Raw genomic sequence first — 20,379 nt, forward strand, 5'->3', positions numbered from 1 at the left:
TCCATAACCACCTTCTGCAGAGTTTCTTGCACTTTCCTCTGAAGCTGCTGGTACTGGCCACTGTTAGAAATGGGACTGGGCTCTAGATGGACCAAGAGCTTGCTCCCCCATGGCCATTCCTAAATTCCACTGAGTATCTATATTATGATTCAGAAGCTTACAGTACAAGGAAGTTTCCTATTCCTGCAAAAAGACAATGATCCCTACAGAAATATAATTCACTTCAAACTACATGCAGTCCCATCGGAATAGTTGTAATACAATATAGTAGTCTTTGTTTCCATATCAAAGTCATTTGAAAGAAGTGTTCAAAAATGTTTGAATGCTGTGGAATACTTAGCATGGTATGACACCAAGCTTTTGCTTGAGACAGACCAATAGAAGAACTATCTGAGTTTTCAAATGTGCACAATTCAGTGTCACTAGATTGTAAGTCTTCTAGGATGTGGTTCCCACTGAAATCAAAGTGAGAAGTAGGCACTCAGATACTCTGGTGATTAGCACAGTATAAAAACCTATGTAGTACAGAATAGTTGTCACTGGCATAGCAACTTGTGGTGTGAAAAATGCCACATTAACTATAATTGGAGCAAGTGCTTTTGTCCATGGTTCTGTAAACTCATATTTGTGCAGTAAAATAAGTTTCATATACTATTACTCATTGCCATTGTTATGTTATCTTTTTTGGCAATGGCAAAATACAAGGAATTTTGAACCCTCATTTTCCCCCGTATTTTCCAGGTAACATCAGTGGTTTGTGAAGTCTTTTTTTCACTGATCTTGGGATGACATGTTCATCCTTTTCTCCCACATGTTGATCACAATTGTTCTGTATTTTTGCTTCACTAACTAGATTACTGTGCTGCCTTCTGAACACATTATGTTCTTGAAAGTCTTGGAAGCTCCAGCTAGTGCTCAATGCAGTGGTCTAGTTGCCTAGTAGGACTGGAGAAAAGGAGAACGTAATATCAATACTCCAAAGATAACTATTAATTTGTATTCAGAAGTGATGTAGAAACTAAAATGTTGACTTTTTTCCTCTCTAGAGACTTACATGATTTAGGACCTAACTACCTTAGAAACCAGCTCGCTCGCTCTCTGTGCACTTCTGCAACAGTAGAGATCAAATGAGATGCTGGTTAACAGTCTTTAGAGTCATGTCTGGGGCTGAGGGCAGAATATTCTCAGAGTCCTCAGATATGGAATTTCCATCACCATTTAGTCCAATGGAGCCTAAGGGTTTGTGTACCGCACAAAAGTTGCACTTCTGTACCTATACCTGTATAGTTAAACTGCCACAACAGTGCTAGTTTGGATTCAGTTATATTGATATTGCTTTTTTGCCCAGCACACTGGGAATTGAACCAGGAACTTTCAGAGCCAAAAGCATGAGAGGCTAGAGCTAAAAAGCCAAGCTTTTGTAGCTGGGGTTGTAACAACACACACTGACTATGGACTGGCACAGAAGGGGACCTGTAACATCCACTCACCAGTGGGTTACACATGTACTGGAATAGCTTATTCCCATCTAGCAAATGGGAATAGATTATTTAATGTACCAATATAACAGTGTCCACACTAGGGATTGTACCAGTATAACAATAGTGGCACAAAATCATACCTCTAGCAAACATAGTTATATTGATGGGGAAAATGTTTTGTGTAGACCAGACCCCAGTCTGCACACCTTCAAGGCACAGCCCATTTCGTCATGCTTTGTTTTAGGACTGCTCAAGGTAATGGATTAAGAACATTATGCTTGTCTTTGTTTTTATTCTGTCAGAAGTAGTTGTAAATTCAAGGAGTCCATTTTGTTGCTGCCACCTGATGGCATATCATGGTGTTTCAATGTCTAGCTACATTTAGAGGCTTATGTGGGGACACATTTTCATAAATTGAATCAAAATTGAAATAAGCATGTACGTTTTTTCTGCCCATAGTCTTAATTTAGAACCTTAAACAGTTTAACCATGCAAAAAGCTTTGTAATTCACCTATAAATGTTCAGACTGGCTTTTGCTGTTTGGGTGCTCAGTGGTGGTCCTACAAGACCCTAAAGGAAGAAAACATGGTACTGTTATGTTTACAGCTACAGTAAGTCGTGGATCAGTCTAGTAGCAATTTCAGAATCCCCCTTTAATTCCTCTGCTGAATTACATTTCATTTGGCTAGTTAAATAAGATATATTAAGTAATATTATCCACAAAAAGGTCCACTCCTGTAGCAAAACTCCCAGATGATAACGAGGCATTTTGCTTGAGTAAGAATTACAGAATGAGGTCCAGAACAAAGGTGTTTTTGATATAAAGAGGTGAGTAATAATAGCAATGCTTGACTATTTTTCCCCCCCCAAAAAAAACTCAGCTCTCATTCTGGCCCTCAAATTAAGTGGCCAAGTTTTCAAAAGTTCACAATGAGATTAGTACTTTTGAAAATCTGGCCACTTCACCTAGGTGCTTGAATAAGGGCTGAGCTCTATTAAAAAAAAAATCAAGTCCCTCCTCTAAGTTCTAAGCACTTTTGAAAATCTGTCCTGTTACACTTAACATTTTTAAATAGCACTTTAGTCCAATGTTCCACCATTAAATAATGTATCAGCCAAAGACAGGTTAATTCCAGCTCATTCAAAACACAGTATTTTCCATGTTCGTATGAAGTAAAAGGACAAAATTAAGAGAGGCTAAATGGATTTTCAAGCTTCTTTAAAAGAAATTACAAACAATTCAATATAAAATTGTAAAGAGATTAGCTGAAAATTAAATGTACAGTTTTTCAGTTGTCTCTAGACTGAATCTAGCTCACATTTTCCCAAGGATTTTTCTTACTATCCACAAAATATATGTTTAATACAAAATTAGGTAGAACTAGGAGGCAAACATGTCTAAAGCCTGTTTGCACATTAGTCAAATAGTTCTAAATCAGTTCATCTTTAAAAAGAGATCTCTACTCAGCTTATCTATTTGCCATATAAATGAAATGATATACTTTAAATCTTAGAGGCTATTTAATGTGTACTCTAATTCCCACAAACTGAGTTCTAAGCTTTATGTTTATAAAGTAACTGGCCTGTTTCAGGATTCATTCTCCGTTTTTGTTTTTGTTTATTTTTTGTTTGTTTTTTGGTGGTTTCCTCCTTGCTCATAGCACTCAAGCGCTGATCCTGCTCCCATTGAAACAGATAGGAAAACTCCCAATGACTTAACAGGGAGAAGGATCAGAACCCAATAGCTGAGAACCTGTAGCTCCCATTGACATCAGTTAGAGTTCTGGGTAGAGAACAAGATACAAGATTGCTCATGGATATCATCATTATGATGCCAATGCTTGGAGCAGAAAGGACAGTGGCCCAAAAGATTTGGAAAGACCGGGCATGTCTTAGGGTAAGTGAAATAAATTGCTGCTTGAGTGCTGCGGAGATTGAACCTGTAGGTGTTTAATCAGAAAGTGAGCTGGAATTTGGACAAGGAAATAACACACCTTTGCTCCCAGCGGAATGGGAGGATTTGTAGCTATCAGGAAGCAGTAGATTTCCTGAGAAGGCTATCCAGGGAAAAGTAAGTAGTACCACTGGGGAACAGATGCAGTCTCTCAAACCCAAACCATCCCGAGCTTTATAAATCAAAACCATCTTTAAATTTCATCCAAAAGTCAATCTAGAGTTGTTGCCTTAAGTGCGTTGTGCCAGACTGGGGTTTTGACATAGCTTGTTGTAGAGAAAATAAGTGAGCCACATTGCTCTTTTAGACATCTTGTACCTTGAAAAGCTTTGATCTCAAGGAGTAAAGACACTGTTACATTTTGGAGTAGGATGACTATAAAAAGGGTTTGTTCCAAATGGAAACAGACGTTTTGGCACATAGACCTGCTTTTCTTTATAAATCTGCAGTAAGCCCTAGTCTCTTCCCTGCTATGCAAAAAAGCCTGTGATGGATTTGTCACAGAATGAATGCATACAGTAAGGCATTTCTTTGAGAAACTATGTGTAAAATACCTGTAATTTACTACAGAAAAACACATCCACTTTTGGTGCACAGCTGGGTAATTTTACCCACTATTTCCAAATGTCAAAATTCAATCCATGGCCAGTCTTTCACCTAGATCAAACAGTGCAAGTAGGCCTCTTTTTTACTGATGTGGATAACAATTTAGCCACAGTATTAAGACTATTCCACGGAGAGTGTAATGTGATATATTAAGATCACAAGAAAACAGTATACAACTTGTGTTAAACTGTCTAGACTTACTAATACTATGATGGATAGTCATGAAACCATTGAAGAGGTCCCAAAAGAATAAAATCCTACATCACCTATTTTTTCCCAAGAATCAAAATTATACAGAGGTGGAAAATAATAATGCTTTAAAAAATACAAAATAACCCAACCCATTGTGTGAGGAAAACCTTGTCTTGAAGTTTCCAGATTTGTATGGTACATCCTTTATATATTATAGTGCTTCGTGCAATATTAAAAAAAAAAAGATTAACATGGACAGCTGTTCTAATCCTACTGCAACACCCTCTGACCCCAAAAGTGCTTTGTGCCAGCTAAAAATGACTGGAGCAGACACACTTCAATCATGCCCTTTTCAGCACCCAACATGCACTCTACACCAGAGGCTAGGAAGGGGGTGATGAAGAGCCAGCTACGGCATCTTTGTTGCCAGGATCCACAAAGAGACTTAGACATTGCAAACCTCATTGTGGAAAATGCCTAAGTTTTCAAGTATGTCTACACTTGAGCTGGGAGCGTGCTTCCCAGCCCAGATAGACAGACACACAGTAGCTCTGCTCTAGCTAGCGCAGTAAAAATAGCAATGTGTATGTTATGGCACAGGTGGTGGCTCAGGCTACCCACCTTTGTACAAGCCCACCTGATCCCTTTGGTCCAAGCTCGGGTGGCTAGTCCATGCCACCATATTTGCCATAATGTCCACACTGCTATTTTTAGTGGGCTAGCTACAGTAGAGCCAGCAAGCATCTGTCTGTCCAGGCTGGGAGGCTTACTCCCAACTGCAGCAGAGAGAGACCCTTAGATGCATGCCTAGGAAATCACTGCAACAAGAATGGGATCCACAAAGCCTTTAGGTACATAGAGTCCCTATACAATGCCTGCAAAGATAGAGGTGCCTAAGAATGGGATCCACAAAAGCCAACAAACTAAGCAGGGAGCTGCCTAAACTAGCCAATGGGAGATGGTGAGAAAAGAGGCATATTATCCTAAGTCCCTCCCCCCTCAGGAATTTCAGTGCCTAAATCCATGATACAGGGAGACACCTAACTCTGCTGGTGACCCACTGTCAGGAACCCCTTTCCTTGAGTCTGATGGCTTACTTGCCCAAGTCATTTTTTGCAAAAATTAAACAGGTGCCTAACTCCACACAAAACTGGAGCCAGGTTGATATGCCGCTTCCCTTATACCTTTTATCCCAGAGGTCAGAACACTCACCCAGAATGTGAGACACCTTGAGTTCAATCCCCCCAACTCTGCCTGAATGGGAGAAAGGATTTGAAGAGGGGCTTTGCCACCTCCCAGAGGAGTTCCCTCACCACAGGACTATGGGATATTCTAATGTTGCTGTCCTTCAGTTTCTCCTGTTGAAGCCATTCCACAGTATATAAATAGTCATTGGAGCGGGGGTTCTGGATTCTAGATCTTTCCTCCCACATGGGAGGTCCAACCACCAGGCTATAGAGTCATTCAGTCTCATGTTCCCTCTTTGGCTCAAGGACTATTTAAGTATTTACCCAAAGTGGAATGGCGTCAACAGGAAAAAGTGAGGAAAACCCACATTAGCATATCCTATTGCTCAGTGGTCAGGGCACTCTCCAGAGATTGTAGGAGACCCCTGGCCAAATCCTCGCTCCTCCTTGGACAGAGAGGAGAACTGAACCCAGGCCTCCCACATCCTAGGCAAGTGTTGTAGTCACTCGGATAAAATATATAAGGGAGGCAGCAGCCTTCGCTGGCCAGATTTTGAACAGGGTCCAATGCAATAAGGGCATATTCAGAGCATGCCTACCACATTGGGTCCTACAGGCAAGATAGGTGGAGGAGTGCCTATCTTCCCTACGCTCGTGGATTGCACTGGGGCTTAGTTGTGAGAAAGGCATCCAGGCTCATAGAGCAAGGCAGAAGAGCGCATGCCCAGAGGCAGGAACTTAGGCATCCTAGGGAACTTTTACACCAAAAAATGTAGGCAGGGAGTGAGTTTAGGCACCTGCTGGGTTAGGCAGCAGCCGACTGGGGGATTTGTGGGTTGCAGTGGCACCTAAAATTGGGACTTAAGCACCTAAATTGGGGATTTAGGAGCCTACATATCTGTGTGTATTTGGTTTATGCTACCAGAAGATTCCCCATACACAGAAGGAATCTTCAGCTGATGCTTAAGCTAGCAGTATGGACTCTTGACATGACCAATATAATAAAAAGATTCCCCAATGAAGCTCAGGATTTAGCCTTAAATATCTGAGAGACTTCACTTACATTAATGAAAGTCTTGTTGTCATACTGCAAAGAATCTGGGCACATACCCAGACCTCCATTCAAAAGTATTTTTTGTCAAAGCCAGTTCATCTGTCACCTACAAATTACACTTTATAAGGGAATGACTGTAATAACACTGTAGTTACACTGCAATTCTTATGTAATTACTTTATGGTTATGCTTTTTGATACATGTAATTTAATTACCAATAATTCCTTTAACCAAAAGGCTAATTGCAGTGTATATACACTGCATGTACTTGGTTTTAAAAACATGAAAAAGGGGTAATTAGTAACATTTACTTTGTAGCTGGATTAAAGTTATATGAATTAGTTGCCAGCAGTCAAAGCATAATTGCACTGTAAATGCAAGGCAACTACAAGGCCATTAGTCACTCTGTTAAAAAGTATAACCAGTGTTTCATTATTCATTTATATTAATTATGTTATGAAAAAATCCTCATTTCTAATTACTCTGTTCTTCTTGCCCTATTCAGCAATATTGCTCTCCAATGTTTAACTTTGACTTCCCAATTCACTACCATGAAAGGAGACCTGTGATGTAACAAATATGGAATAGTGGGATCACCAAATGAACCAACCTGGACTTATTCACATAATTCATGCTACATAAGGAAGGTTCAAAATGAATGAATATACATACGTATATGCAACTCCCATTGGCCTCTACTGGTTGTGTGTGCATAAAGACATAAATAGTTATTGGCTCAGAAAGAGAGTGAGTGATTCTCTAAGCCTCGTGATTAGAGCAATCTCCTATGAAACTCAGGTTCTAGTCCTGCCTCTAATGAATATTAGATTATTAAATTAATGTCATATAAAATGGAACAGTCTCACAAGGAGAGAGTGAGCAAGGATACCCTATAGCCTAGTGGTTAGGGCACTTACATTGGAAAGCTGGGTTCAAATCAAATCTGATAGAGTGGTATTTGAAGCTGGGTCTCCAACAGCTTGGGTGAGGGCTCTAACCACTCGGTGAAAGGGGACCAGGACATCATCACCATCACTTTTTAAAGAAAGGGTTGATGTGGCTTAGGAATCACAGCTGTGAATCCAAACAGAGAGGCGCTTACTCTCTTTAAGGGGTGTGATCTAAGCCCTGTCTCTCTCCTTGGCATTTCTTATTGGCTAGTTTAGGTGGCCCCCATTCTGCTTGCTGACTTCTACAGATCCCATTGTAGGCACCTAACTCTCCCTGTGCATTGTATAGGAAGCCTGGTTACCTAATTTAGGGCTGTGATTCTGCTAGACAGCAGGGCGCATAAAAGCTAGGTATTGGAACACTGAGCCTAAGTCCCCTTTGTGCATCTAGCCCGAAGTGAATTAATCAAAGTCTCAAAGTCACACAGGAAGTCTGTGGCAGAGCAAGGAATTGTACCTTGGTCTCCCAAGTTCCAGGCTAGTGCCCTAACCACTGGATAATCCTGTCTCTCAATTTCTTGTTCCAAACCACAGATGTAGTAATGGGGGGGACATTTCTAAAGAAATGCTGCACAATGAGATTGGGTATCTCAAGACCTGAGTATAAACAAATGTCCCTGATGACATGGGGAAATAAAACCACATGATTGTATCCTTTTGGCTTTGTAACATTACAACCAAAATTAAAAACAACTTACATTTGCTTTCTCCCAGTATGTAAAGCATCCTTACTCTCTGCCTTCAAATCCCTCCTGAAAACCCACAGCTCTTGGCACTGACACACTATCTCTCTTTTTCCATTTCTTTTGTCTTTCATTTTGCACGCCTGGTGATGGTGAATTCTGACTGGATGCTTCTGCAGTGTCATTCATTCTAGATGTAATTCCAGGAAAATATAATGACATGGCAGTTTGGCAGATCCAGCTGTGTAAATATTCTGTATTCCTCTGGGTAGTAGAAGTGGTTGGTCCCATATTCATAAAAAAAAAATAGTCTTTGTTCCTGTCTCCACCCATCCTTGCCTGCTGCATGACTACTCTCCTTGGTGTGAAGTCACAATTCCACCACTCCAAATATTTCACTGAACAGGTGACTTGTCTCTGATGTCACAATTCCTCTCCTCAGCATGAGCTGTTCCTAAAACAAAAGCAGAGGGAAAAGAGAGCCAACACCAGTGGCACAGGTCCACCAACCAGGGATTCCCCCCAGGTACCAGTGAGCTTTAAATATCACAGAAGTGCTCACATTTTGATTGTCATGTCAGACTCACACACTTTTCATCGTCATTTGAAGAAGATTGGCAAGATGTAATGTTCGAAGAGATTGGCTTTGCACACTGTATAAAATAATACTCTCTGTATCTTATTTGAATAGACAAGGCTTGGCAATTCATGGCCATCAGATTGATGAAGGGAATTTTATTGAATTACTGAAGCTTCACAGCAATGACAATGAGACCCTGGGAAGCTAGCTGAAGAGAAAACAAGATTACACAAGTCCAACAATTCAGAATGAAATCATCAGTCTAATGAGCCATGAAGTTATCCACACTATTGTAAAGGAAATTAATTGTGGTTCACAATGCCATTCTGTCATAGCTGATGGAGCTCAGGATTACATAGATATGGCATGCAGTAAGAAAGTGTTAGTCCCCACCATGTAAACCCTGGCATGCAGCATTGGGAGGAATCAATTATATTTTACCAGCTACCAGGCAGTTTGGGGGATTTCACTGCAAAAACTACTATTTATATTAAATAAGCCAAGTCAATACTTTACATGTGTCCTTTAGGTGCACATGGTTTCATAGATTTTAACACTAGATGAGACCATTAGATCATCTAGTCTGACCCCTTTCATAAAGGGACAGCATCGTTAAAAGCTGTTATCCAGTCATGTGACTCTACAAAAGAAATTAAATTGGGAGATGTAAAAACAAAGGCCAGCAGTCTCTGAATAGGAGAATCCAATTGTAAATGTGTTTGCTTTAATGTCCCTCACTTGTAGAACCCCAGACACCTCTGGAATAAAAGTTTACAGGAGAGCCAAGGCACAATACCAAGTTAGGTATGTCAAGTAAACTTTGTCAAAGAAAAGTTAATGAGGCAAAAGAAGTGATTCAACTGTGTCTATTATTAAATAAGCAGAAGAAATTGTCTAAATACTGGACTTGGATCCAATAGCACCTCCACAGCCCAAAGCTCCCTATGGTGATGTGCTGTTAGCAGAGGAGCAACTTGATATAATAATGGCTGAAGAATTTTTCAGCATGTAGTACTTCAAAGAAATTGTTGTGCCCTTTGTACAGCTGGAGAACTGATTCCCGGAGCCTGAACTGAATGAGTATCTGAAATTGGAAGGAATGCTTCATGCTGACGTGAATGAGGAATTTGCTGGCTGTGAACTTGAGGGGAAAAGATTCATGACTGAAGAAATATCCCCCACTCAGAGTCTGAATGCTTGAAATACAGCTAGAATACTGTTATGAACACACAGCCTGGGAACTGTCATAGTAGCTCCTCTAGTGCATCAGTGTGAGTGACAACTGCACAGGCTTCTGCCATAGAAAGGCTGTGACTGCAGAGTTCCACAACTGATCCATCTCCAGATTAGACTGAGGCAGATGAATTAGTTTCCCTTTACCAGAGAGATTGCATCTTTTCTTTGTTGTTTTACTCACCAGCAGAAAAATTCATAGCACATGTTGTTCCCCCTAAGGTCTGTGCTGTTATGAATTGATTGGCTTTTGAGGCTGTATTAGCATCAGATCATCAGTACAGGCCACTTCAGGATAAAAGATCCTTTAGCAATACCCTTGTCCATCATATGACGTTGTACACCTATCCAGAAAAAACAATACATTTTTAGATAGCATGCTTAATACACAGGGCTAGAGCCACAAGGCGGACTTAAGCATTGCAAAACATAGGGCTGCAACACCTAACTTTTAAATACCCTGCTGCATAGTGGAATTCCTAATCTTGAGTTAGGCACTCAGGCTCCCTATACAATGCATTGAGAGAATTAGGTGCCTAAGAAAGGGATTCACAGAAGCCAGCAAGCTGAGGGGGAGCTGCCTAAGCTACCTAGTAGGAAATGCCCAGGAGGTGGTGGGGCCTAAGTCCCACATCTCTCAGGGAGTTATTAGCTGTCTAGGGCATGTCTACACTTACCTCCAGAGTGATCAATCCAGCAGGGGTCGATTTATCGCGTCTAGTTAAGACGCGATAAATCGACCGTCGAGCGCTCTCCCATCAACTCCGGTACTCCACCGGAGCGAGAGGCACAGGCGGAGTCGACGGGGGAGAGTCAGCAGTCGACTTACCGCAGTGAAGACATCTTGGTAAGTAGATCTAAGTATGTCGACTTCAGCTACGTTATTCACGTAGCTGAAGTTGTGAAACTTAGCTCGATCTCCCCCCCACCCAGTGTAGACCAGGCTTAAGGAGGCACCTCCCTTCACTGAGGATTCTCAGCCATGAACCCTCTCCTGGAGAAGATAGGGCTTATCTGGCTTAGGTGCCTTTCTCACAAAAAGTAGAGGGGGAACCTATACCTCCCTTATATTGAGAGAATTCACCTGGGATGTGGGGATCCAGGTTCAAATCCCCACTCTGGCTGAGCTGGAATAGGGATGTGAACCCATCTCTCCTACTTCTCAGGACAGCGTCCTAACCTCTGGTTTAGGGGGTACTCTGGGGTTAGGAGGCTCTCCCAATCTCTCTTGTTGGAGTTGTTCCACTCTGTATGAAAAAAATGCTTAAATATTCATTAGCCTAGGGACTGGAACCTGGATTTCCCACATTGCAAGTAAATGCCCTAACCACTGAGCTATTGGGTATAAAGGGTGATAAGGACACAGTACCTCTTCCTCAGCCAGCTTTTGTGCAGAGTAGATATGTTCTGAGTATGCCTACTGAATAGGGCCCCACAGGCAAGATAGGTGGTGAAATGCCTAGCTAATGAATCTTACCAGGGCTTAGGCATGAGTTTGGGGCTGAGGTACTGGGCAGTGTCAGGACTTAGGTGGGTTCCCACATGGCCAGAGGAACAAACTCAGACACCTAGGGGACTTTACCAATGGAAATTTAGGAGCTTAGAGACTTTAGGCACCTCCACAGTTACCAAAGGCAGCTGAACAGTGGCTTTGTGAATGCCAGTTGCACCTGAAGGGGCAGTTAGGCACTTAGGTCCCCTTGTGAAACTAGCCCAATTCTCAATTAGTGGGTCATTAACAGGAGCTCCAAATTCCCTATTGCCACTTATGTGCTTAAGTGCCATATAAATATTCAAAAGCAAGGTCTGATCAGACAAAAGATGGCCTAAAGTTGCCATATCTGAAAAATGGGTCCCCTGTATCATACACGTTTTTAGAGACGATTGTAAAGCAAAATACAAAGACAGACTTCCAGGCAGATAGAACTAGTGACCCTCTGACAACTGCCCCTCCCCCACGGTGATGTGTTAGAGGAGGCTCTGAGGAGACCCTTGGTAAAATATCAGCACCATGCTGAAGGGAGAGTTGGGATAATTTCCCTGCCTCTGACGTTGCTTACTCCCACTCTGGATGTTGGTATATCATCCTTGCCAGATATGATATTCCTTTAAATAATGCCAGACTTCCATTACACCTGACCTCTCCTCTTTTTCATTCCCTCTTCCCATTGTCCCCATCTCCATCCCCCAGTCCCCTCCTTCCCTTTCTGTATGGCTGTGTAATATTGTTTGATTTTGCATTCTCTGGTCTTGCAGCATTGACAAGTTGTAAAGTTGCATAACTGCATCATTTTATTGGCTATCCTGTGAAATGTGTGGTACTTGGTAACACATACAAGCTGGAAGTTGTTTTACCTTTTTGTATTTTTTATTGTTTCTTTTTTAATGAAAATTAACAAAAACAATGAGGGAGAAAAAAGATGTGATACTCCTGGGGGTCATGAAAATAGTTCTAAAGTGCAAATTTTGTGGATTTGGAAGGTGCCAAATTGTCCCAAAAAATTCAAACTAGGTGAGAGACTGGTACAGTCAGGTTTTTTTTTTTTTCTCAGAGTCCAACAAGGATAGAGGAGAAAGTGATATCATCATAGTCTACTGTGAGATCAAGAAGGATGAGATAAGAAACAGATCAATTATTAGAGATAAGAAATAGTTTGTTAATTACAAACAAGTAATGGGCAAAATTCAGAAATAGTACAAAGTGGGTGTAATTCTACTCATGGGACTTCAGTGGAGTAACACCAGGTCTTAATTTGACACATAGTATCTATATAGGGCTGTGAAAAAAAGACTTGAATGTTTAAGAGGTAGCTAAAATAATTTTTTTACCTGAAAATTAACAGAGCTTGGCCTGCCACATGACTTAAACTTTTACATGTAAAGAATATATTTATTTTCCTTTGAATCTGTGAGACTGTTCTGAAATTCATGGGCCAAAGATAGTATTTGGGGAGGAGGTTGGGAGACAGATTCCTATTTCAGATGTTTTAGTCCATGTTGAAAATATACAAATATAAAGGGTTTCAGAAGCATTTTCTGGATGGTTACTTTGTTATGCTTTCTTTGGAAAGAAACTTTTTAAATGTAATTCTCCTTATCTACAGTAGAAGTTCTAGCAAGTTTTAAACTTGTACTTCATTAAAGTTAACTCAAGATAGGAGAAGAAATAATATTTTGAACTTTAACATTACTTTTAGTACATAAAAATTGCCATTGCTAAATTAAATCAATGGTTCATTGAGTTCAGCATCTTGTCTCTGATAATGACAGATGCCAAATGTTTCAAAGGAATAAACTCTCCATGATACTGTACCATTGGGCACAGCAATTTCTTCCTGGCCTTATCTCTCAAGAATCTTATACTGTGTAGCATGAGACGTATACATTTTTGTCCTAGCTGCATAGACACTTGGTGCATACAAATAGTTGTGTTAATTTTTGAGGTAAGGTTGTTAAACTCATCTCCTACCAACACAAACCATAAAATGTACGGAAATGAGCAGTTAAGTCATTCAGTGGTCCATTTACATTCCATACATCAGTTCCTCTTGTCATCCTCAGTTACCTTTCCTTCCACTACGCACATCAAGATCAACCAGTCTCTCTCAGGAACCACAGGTTCAGATCTATACTCTCCGATTCTTCCTGTAAGCCCTGTAGCCTTAGAGAGTAGAGAGCTGTCTAGCGATACCTGTTGGTAAACAGGGAAAAGAGTGATCCAGAGCTGCTTGAGAACTTCACATGGACAGAAGTTCCATATGGGAGGGAGCTCTCTGCTGGCATCTGCTGGTGAGCAACGCAAGATGACTGAATGACACAGGTCTTACTTGCATCTTTGTTATGTAACAGTTTGGGGCCTTTTGGTCAAAATTCATTTAAGTTTAAAATATGAGAGGAATAAAACAGTATCATCCCTGTTAGGTAATGACTGTACAGGAGAACTGCACCAAATGATTCTGGGGTAAGCACTCACCCGAACCAAAACCAGTCCGGCATGGTTGGGTAGTAGAGCCTGGACAAAGCTAAATAGAGAAAGATGGGGAAAGGGGTGTCTGTCTTCTGGTGGAGTGCATCCCAGGGCTCTGATCAGGGTCCTATAAGCCATTGATCCCTTTCTGAAGACCAACAGAAGAGGCAATTTTGAGGTGTGTGGGGGCATTGAGGTGGCATTTGCAGAAGCCATAAAGGGCAACAATATAGCTGTGCATCTCCAGTAAGGATCTCTCCTACACAGTAATCACTAAAGCTGTAATCATTACATCCGGGTTAGGTGGTAGAGGCCCCTGGAGCAGAACTTAGGGGCTGGAGGTGGACCTGTCTGAATTCTGGACTCTGCTAACCCTGAACAACAAACAGTGAGTGAGGGATGAAGGGGAGGAGGGAAGTGGCTATTTTAGGATCATATTACTTTACTGGATGCTCACAATGCAAGTGAAGTGGATGAGTTTATTTAAGACCATTGCCAAGACACCTAGGGTTGGGGAGTCTCACTTACATACACGCAGATACTGTTGATATATTATTACTGGCTTTCCCTGGTTTATTTGGTGCCCTTTTTTCCTCCAGTAAAGTTTTATTGGTTTTGTACAATGGACTGTGTGCTTGTGTAGGGGGAAGTATTGCTTATCAGGGTCATCCAGGGGAGGTAATATAGTTTCCCCAGGTTTCTGAGCAGGGGCTCGAGCAATGTTATTTAAGTTTTCAGAGGGAAACATTAGATAATTGAACCTGGCCCTTGTTGCTGCAGACAACTCCTAGGAGAAGGGTTACACCCCTTCCTAGCTCAAGTCCTATATCCCCCCCCCAATCTTCCCTCTATGCCCCCTCACCCATCACTTATATACCAGCCTTGCATTTCCTCTCCACCAGCACAACCCTCATGTCCCCGATATTGCTCTTCCCGCCACCCCACGTGCTCATTCCCCATTGTGCCCTGTACTTCCCTACCACATTCAGTTCTCATCCCCCTCTTGGCCCACATACCCTGCTGACATCCTGAACAATCACTGTGCAACCTTCACTCCATCCATAAATGTAATACACCAAAGCACATGCAGATTCAATACTGTAATTTCCTCATAAAAATTAATACCAAATGTAGAGCAATCACTAACATAGATCATCACCCATTCAGACATTTCCCTGAACATTCAAGAAATATAGCTTGTAGCTACTATTTGCAGTCTGACACTATGTCTTACTTACACACCCCAATAGAAAACCACATACAGAATCACTTAAAGTGTAATTCATGAAAGCCACACTAGCCATAGAGTAATCATTAAAACATAGGAACTTATAACCAGTAAACCTGGCCAAAGTTCAACAGTGCATGTTGGTTGTTTTGGTTGGAGGTCGCGATATGTGGGCTGCAAGTGGTGGAAGGAAAGTAGTTGGGGTTGAGAAGAGAAATGGATGAGTGGACTATAAATGGGGTGTGGAATGATTTAACTGCTTTGTGTTTTCTTTTGTGGGCTATGCCCAACCTTCACAAAGACTTTTGTGTGGTGTCTAATATATAAATAGATACACACACACACATCCTTCAACACATTGAATTTTCCCAGCCAGAACATAAATTAACCTTGCAGAGTCTGGTTCTTACTCTCACTGGTGCAAACGTGAGGTAATTTCATTTTGAAGTTATGGCATTACACCAGTGTAAAATTGGTGTGAGAGGAGAACAAGAGCCAGTATATACATGTTTTCTGAGCCTAGTGTTTGCTAAAAGGTTGTATAGCAGCAAGCTAAAGGAAATATACAACAGGATCTAGAAGCCCCCTCTTGTGTTTGTCCTGAAAACTGCAAGTCTGCAATATTTTGATATTGTTATGGCTGTAATTTATTTCAAAACACTTGAACTCTATTTGCTATTGCTAACTCTGTTGTCTTTTAAAACAATGTGCTTTTGTGGTAACTTTTCTTAAGCAACAATTTAAAAAAAAATAAATATAGTCTAACTTTATTTGCGAACCCAAACAGCATATAAAGATTACAGTAAAAATTAATTTCAATGCATTGGTTTCTTTAAATGTTACATACATTGCAAACAGACACCAAAAATCACTTAGTCTAATATTAAGTCACCACATGGGGGAAAACCCCTCAAGTCTTTACCTAGTTCTTACTTGGGCAAAACTCTCAATACTGCTCTGAAGAGACAAAGTGCCATGCAAGTGTTAAGTATCATTATTAAAGTGCAAACATGCTCAAATGGTAAAAAAAAATTATACGGTAAAGGGATATTTTGTTGAAAGAAGCCAAAATTGTTATACTGCAAAGCCTTGAGGTTCATGATAAAAGCAAAGTCAAAAGTGTATGAGAACTTCATGTCAAAAAAAGATCTGCAGGGTATTTTCTCTTGCTGTTCAAAACAAACTCAAATCACGCAAGGTCGAGACTCAACTTCAGATTTTGCCTGAATATCTGACAGCTATGAAATTGCAGTATATTTTGTTAAAAGTTTACTGCTTATGGTTTGAAAGTGCTAATATTAAGTACAAGAACTTTAAACTCAAAGAAATAGCTGCTTGGTCACATTTTTACAGCACGCATGCTTGATGTTTATTTAAACAATGATCCACAGACTACTTTGATACAGACTTGCTTGCTTGTATGCCAGTGACGCTATTGCTTGTACGTCAGTCTAGTTAGTCAAATCAAGTAAATATGCTTGAAAGACCAAGCATTTCTACCATTAAATATGACTCTAATGACATTTGCAGTCACAAAACCTAAAACAAATTCCTTACAATGAGAGCAAAGTGAAGTGGTGGGAGGAAGGGAAATGACTCTGGGACATAAAGACAGTGTGGGAGATTCATCACAAGGTAGGGAATCCCAGAGTTATCTGTATACCCAGAAAAATGAAACACAGCAGACAAAGAAATGACTAAGGGCTTGTCTACATAGTATGTTAGTCCACACCAGTGGGGAATAAATTCTAATGCGTGCCAGAGTGTAGTGCATTAACTGGCCCATGTGAACCGTGCTGGCATGCACTAAAAGTTCCTAGTGCACGGTAATGTAGTATTGTTTGAAATGGGACTACATTAATATGCACTAGGAACTTTTAATGAATACCAGCAAGGTCCACACAGACCAGTTAGTGCATGATACACTGGTGCATACTAGAATTTACACCCTTCTCGTGCAGACTAATGCCCCATGTAAACAAGTCCTAAATACTAATACTTTGAAAGTATCTTCTCATCAGTCATGTTCTTACTGCTTCAATAATGCCCTGTGTATGGGTACTTGGGTTGAAACACAAAATAAATCGATATATGACCAGATTAATTTTAGTTCCAGTTCTTGCAGTCTTTACTAGGTCCTTATGCAATTTCAATTAATTTTAGTGTGTGTTTTGATTGAAGACTTAAATATCCTGCTGTCCTCTGTCTAGGTTTTTATACAGGCCACAGCCCTGCAAATTCTTATTCATGTAAATACCTTTACAAACATGAGTAGTGCCACTGAGCTCAGCAATACTACTTGCATGGATAAAGGTACCTGTGCATATATTTTTGCAGGATCGGGACCACGGTGCCCATCACCATAGTATCTGAGTACCCGTTGGATAGTAACTTTTTACACAAAAGGGTAAGAGGATAGTTATAAATGCACTTTGAATAGAGAGCCATTATATGTTGTCAACTATTTTTGTAAACACTACGGAGCTCTTCAGATTTGTTTTTATAAAGACAACAAATTTAAAAGGACTAGCTAGAAATACTGCTGTGAAATCAACCCTCTACTCTCTATCATTCACCACCACATAAGGAACAGTTAGGACCCGGATAGGCAAAGGCTAGACTGACTCATTTATTTCCCTTCTCAAAATGTGTCTTTAAGAAGTGTTAAAGGTTAATCAAAATAAAGGCCATCACTTTTCTGTGAGTTTATTTCAAACCTAAAGATTAGATCATTCCCAATGTGTTCGTAGACACTGATGCTGGGTAACCAGTTTAGAAACATCATGCTTAATTATTTTGATTGAGACTTACATACATCAGATTTTGGTGGCATCCAGTTTTCATCTATCACACATTTCTCTCTGTTTTCCATTGCCAAAGAAACCAGGCTTCAGAACTCAAATTTCACCTTCTACATTATTTCAAGTGTCTATCATAGATACTAGTAGCACACACTACTTTTTCTTGCAGCCTCCATTCGGATGCAACTGTGCTTATCTTTTCAGAGCTTCCATACTGTTTTTTTCATGTTGCTGACCACCAAGATACATGACTCAAATATTTGTATATTGTTTCCAGATTAATATGAAAATTTCCAATACAAACAATAGTTTTATTACATTCTACCAATATTTACATTTTAAAAAAACCCCAAATCCTCCAGTATTTGATTCCATGGCAGAGGAGGAACATAATAGGCAATAAAATTAGCTTTAAATCATGTAAATATCCCCTAATTCCTTTAGCTCCAGGCAAAAGATGGTATCTCTAAGAGAGAAGATTTTTAAAGCTTAAGGACATTTTGCATCCAAGCAGTAAAAGCCACTAAAGTATTGCTGTTACCTTTGTATTACTATTTGTGAAGAACAAAGGACTTTCTAAGCACTGAAAAGCATATTGGTGCAATTAAGGTCTGCTAATAACAATTGAAAGTATTTTCATAAGCCAGTGTAAACTGGGGGTTTGATCTTTGATGAAAAGATTTAATCAGGAAATTTTTCACACACTGTAATTGTTGTAAAAACTGTTAATTTGGTAAAGAATTAGAAAGAGAACTTACATCCTGTGGATGTGTCTATACTTTTCCCATCTAACTACTCTATGAGCTCATTTTTTATCCTCAGCTTTAATTACATTCTAATCCTAGTTTTCTTGTCCCATAGAGTCAATAGGGCCACAACTTGTTTCAAATCTTAAAATTAGTTACATCCTAGTAAAATACTATTTGGAAGCATATTGTGTTGTAGATGCACATCAATTAAATGCAAAATATAAACATGCACCAGGAGAGAGACAAAGCAAGATGCATACATAATGCAAAGGGAACGTGGGAAAGGTGGACAGCTTTTTAAGAGAGTTATGTAGAAAGGGTTCTCTGCATACTGCTAATGGACCACTCTACACTTTAAAGTTTGGTAAGTGTACAACAATATTTGTGCAGTCAAAGTAACTCTTAAAAATAAATTTTACCAATATAAACAAGCTGTTCTTACTTCAAGGTCCATTTACCAGTAGCAAACCAGGCACATTCTAACTTGCTGAAACGGTTTGTTTAAATTTATCTTTACCTAGAAAAACCAATGGCTTTCCAGAAGCTAGGTTCCACTGTGGAAGGAGCTTACCAAGTCAGTTCACCAAAGCCTGACCTTGCTGACCTCTACTTCATGCTGCAAAGTCTGTTTGTTCTCCCAAACTTTTCCAAGCACTAGGGATGGGACAGAGGGATGGGACAGCTTTGGTTTTGGAGGCTATGCCCCATGTAAAATGACAATAAGAGTCTTGCCTTTACCTTGCCCTTTGTCTCTTTTGCCTATTTAGATTGTAAGATCTTGGGGGCAAGGGACTGACTCTCAGTCTGGAAGACACTCTCACTTACTTCAATAGGCTTTGGATCAAGCTTTGTGTATGTGTACAGAGCCTAGCAACAATGAGGCACCCATCTCACTTGGGGCCTCTGGGAATTATAGTAATTATGGAGGTGCCAGTCATGAAACCATAGTTAAGGCTGAGTTCTGTTTTGCACTTAAAGCAAGAATTCAAGCTCTTTGTTTTGTATAATATATACAGCGTATCCTCCCCAAATCTGCAACATTTACACGTAAGGCACCCAAACAACCTTAGCTCTGTCCTCTTGTGATGCCATGGAGGGAAAAAAACATGAACAAAAATTAATGTTTTTAAAAATTAGTTTAATCTAATCTGGGACCCCAAATATTAAATACCTTAAACATAACTACATGGTTATTGCCTGGCATCACTACAGGGCAGATTTAAGGCTGTTTGGGTGCCTTAACTGTGCATTCCTTTCCTTAGCATGCATGGATTTCTTTTTAGATTAATCTTAACTCTAAATTTCCTAGATTCATAATGGTTGGTTCTGACTTCATTAAAACATCCCTGGAAAGTATTTTACCCTTAAATTACTGATGTGTATTCTCAACCTTAACTCCATTTTAACATAAGTTACTGGGTTCTTTTGTCTCAACATATAAATAATATTTTATTTCTAAAATAAGTGGACATAAGCCTAAATCAATGGAAATATGAATTTTTAAAGAAAGAAATATATAAATATATAGAAAGATATTCAGCTAGGGTTGGAATTAAAAGCCATAGTTGTAGAGTGTACAGAGAAGTGAAATTGGTTTATAGCAATAACTGTCGCTTTATATATAAGATAAATCAAATCTTTTAAATAAAAATCAGTTCAACATACGAAGATTTTTTTTTCCCATTCCTTTATTACTCACAGTGTGGAAACACT

General features: G+C 39.9%; 1 long non-coding RNA gene across 2 annotated transcripts in view; it reads right to left on the minus strand.

Moving 5' to 3' along the window:
- Positions 1-7,707: 7,707 nt before the first annotated feature.
- The window catches only part of LOC128837825 (uncharacterized), a 92,659-nt gene continuing 79,987 nt past the window's right edge, over positions 7,708-20,379 (minus strand). Inside the window, exons 1-3 of one of the 2 annotated variants that reach the window (XR_008445041.1) lie at positions 13,487-13,590; positions 10,106-10,265; positions 7,708-8,562 (exon numbers count right to left, since the gene is read on the minus strand). This is a non-coding gene — a long non-coding RNA (uncharacterized LOC128837825). Of the gene's footprint in view, positions 8,563-10,105; positions 10,266-13,486; positions 13,591-20,379 lie in introns of those variants that run through there. The other variant, XR_008445040.1, reaches the window with a different exon arrangement.

This window comes from Malaclemys terrapin, chromosome 5, assembly GCF_027887155.1.
Source record: "Malaclemys terrapin pileata isolate rMalTer1 chromosome 5, rMalTer1.hap1, whole genome shotgun sequence".
Lineage (NCBI taxonomy): Eukaryota > Metazoa > Chordata > Testudines > Emydidae > Malaclemys > Malaclemys terrapin.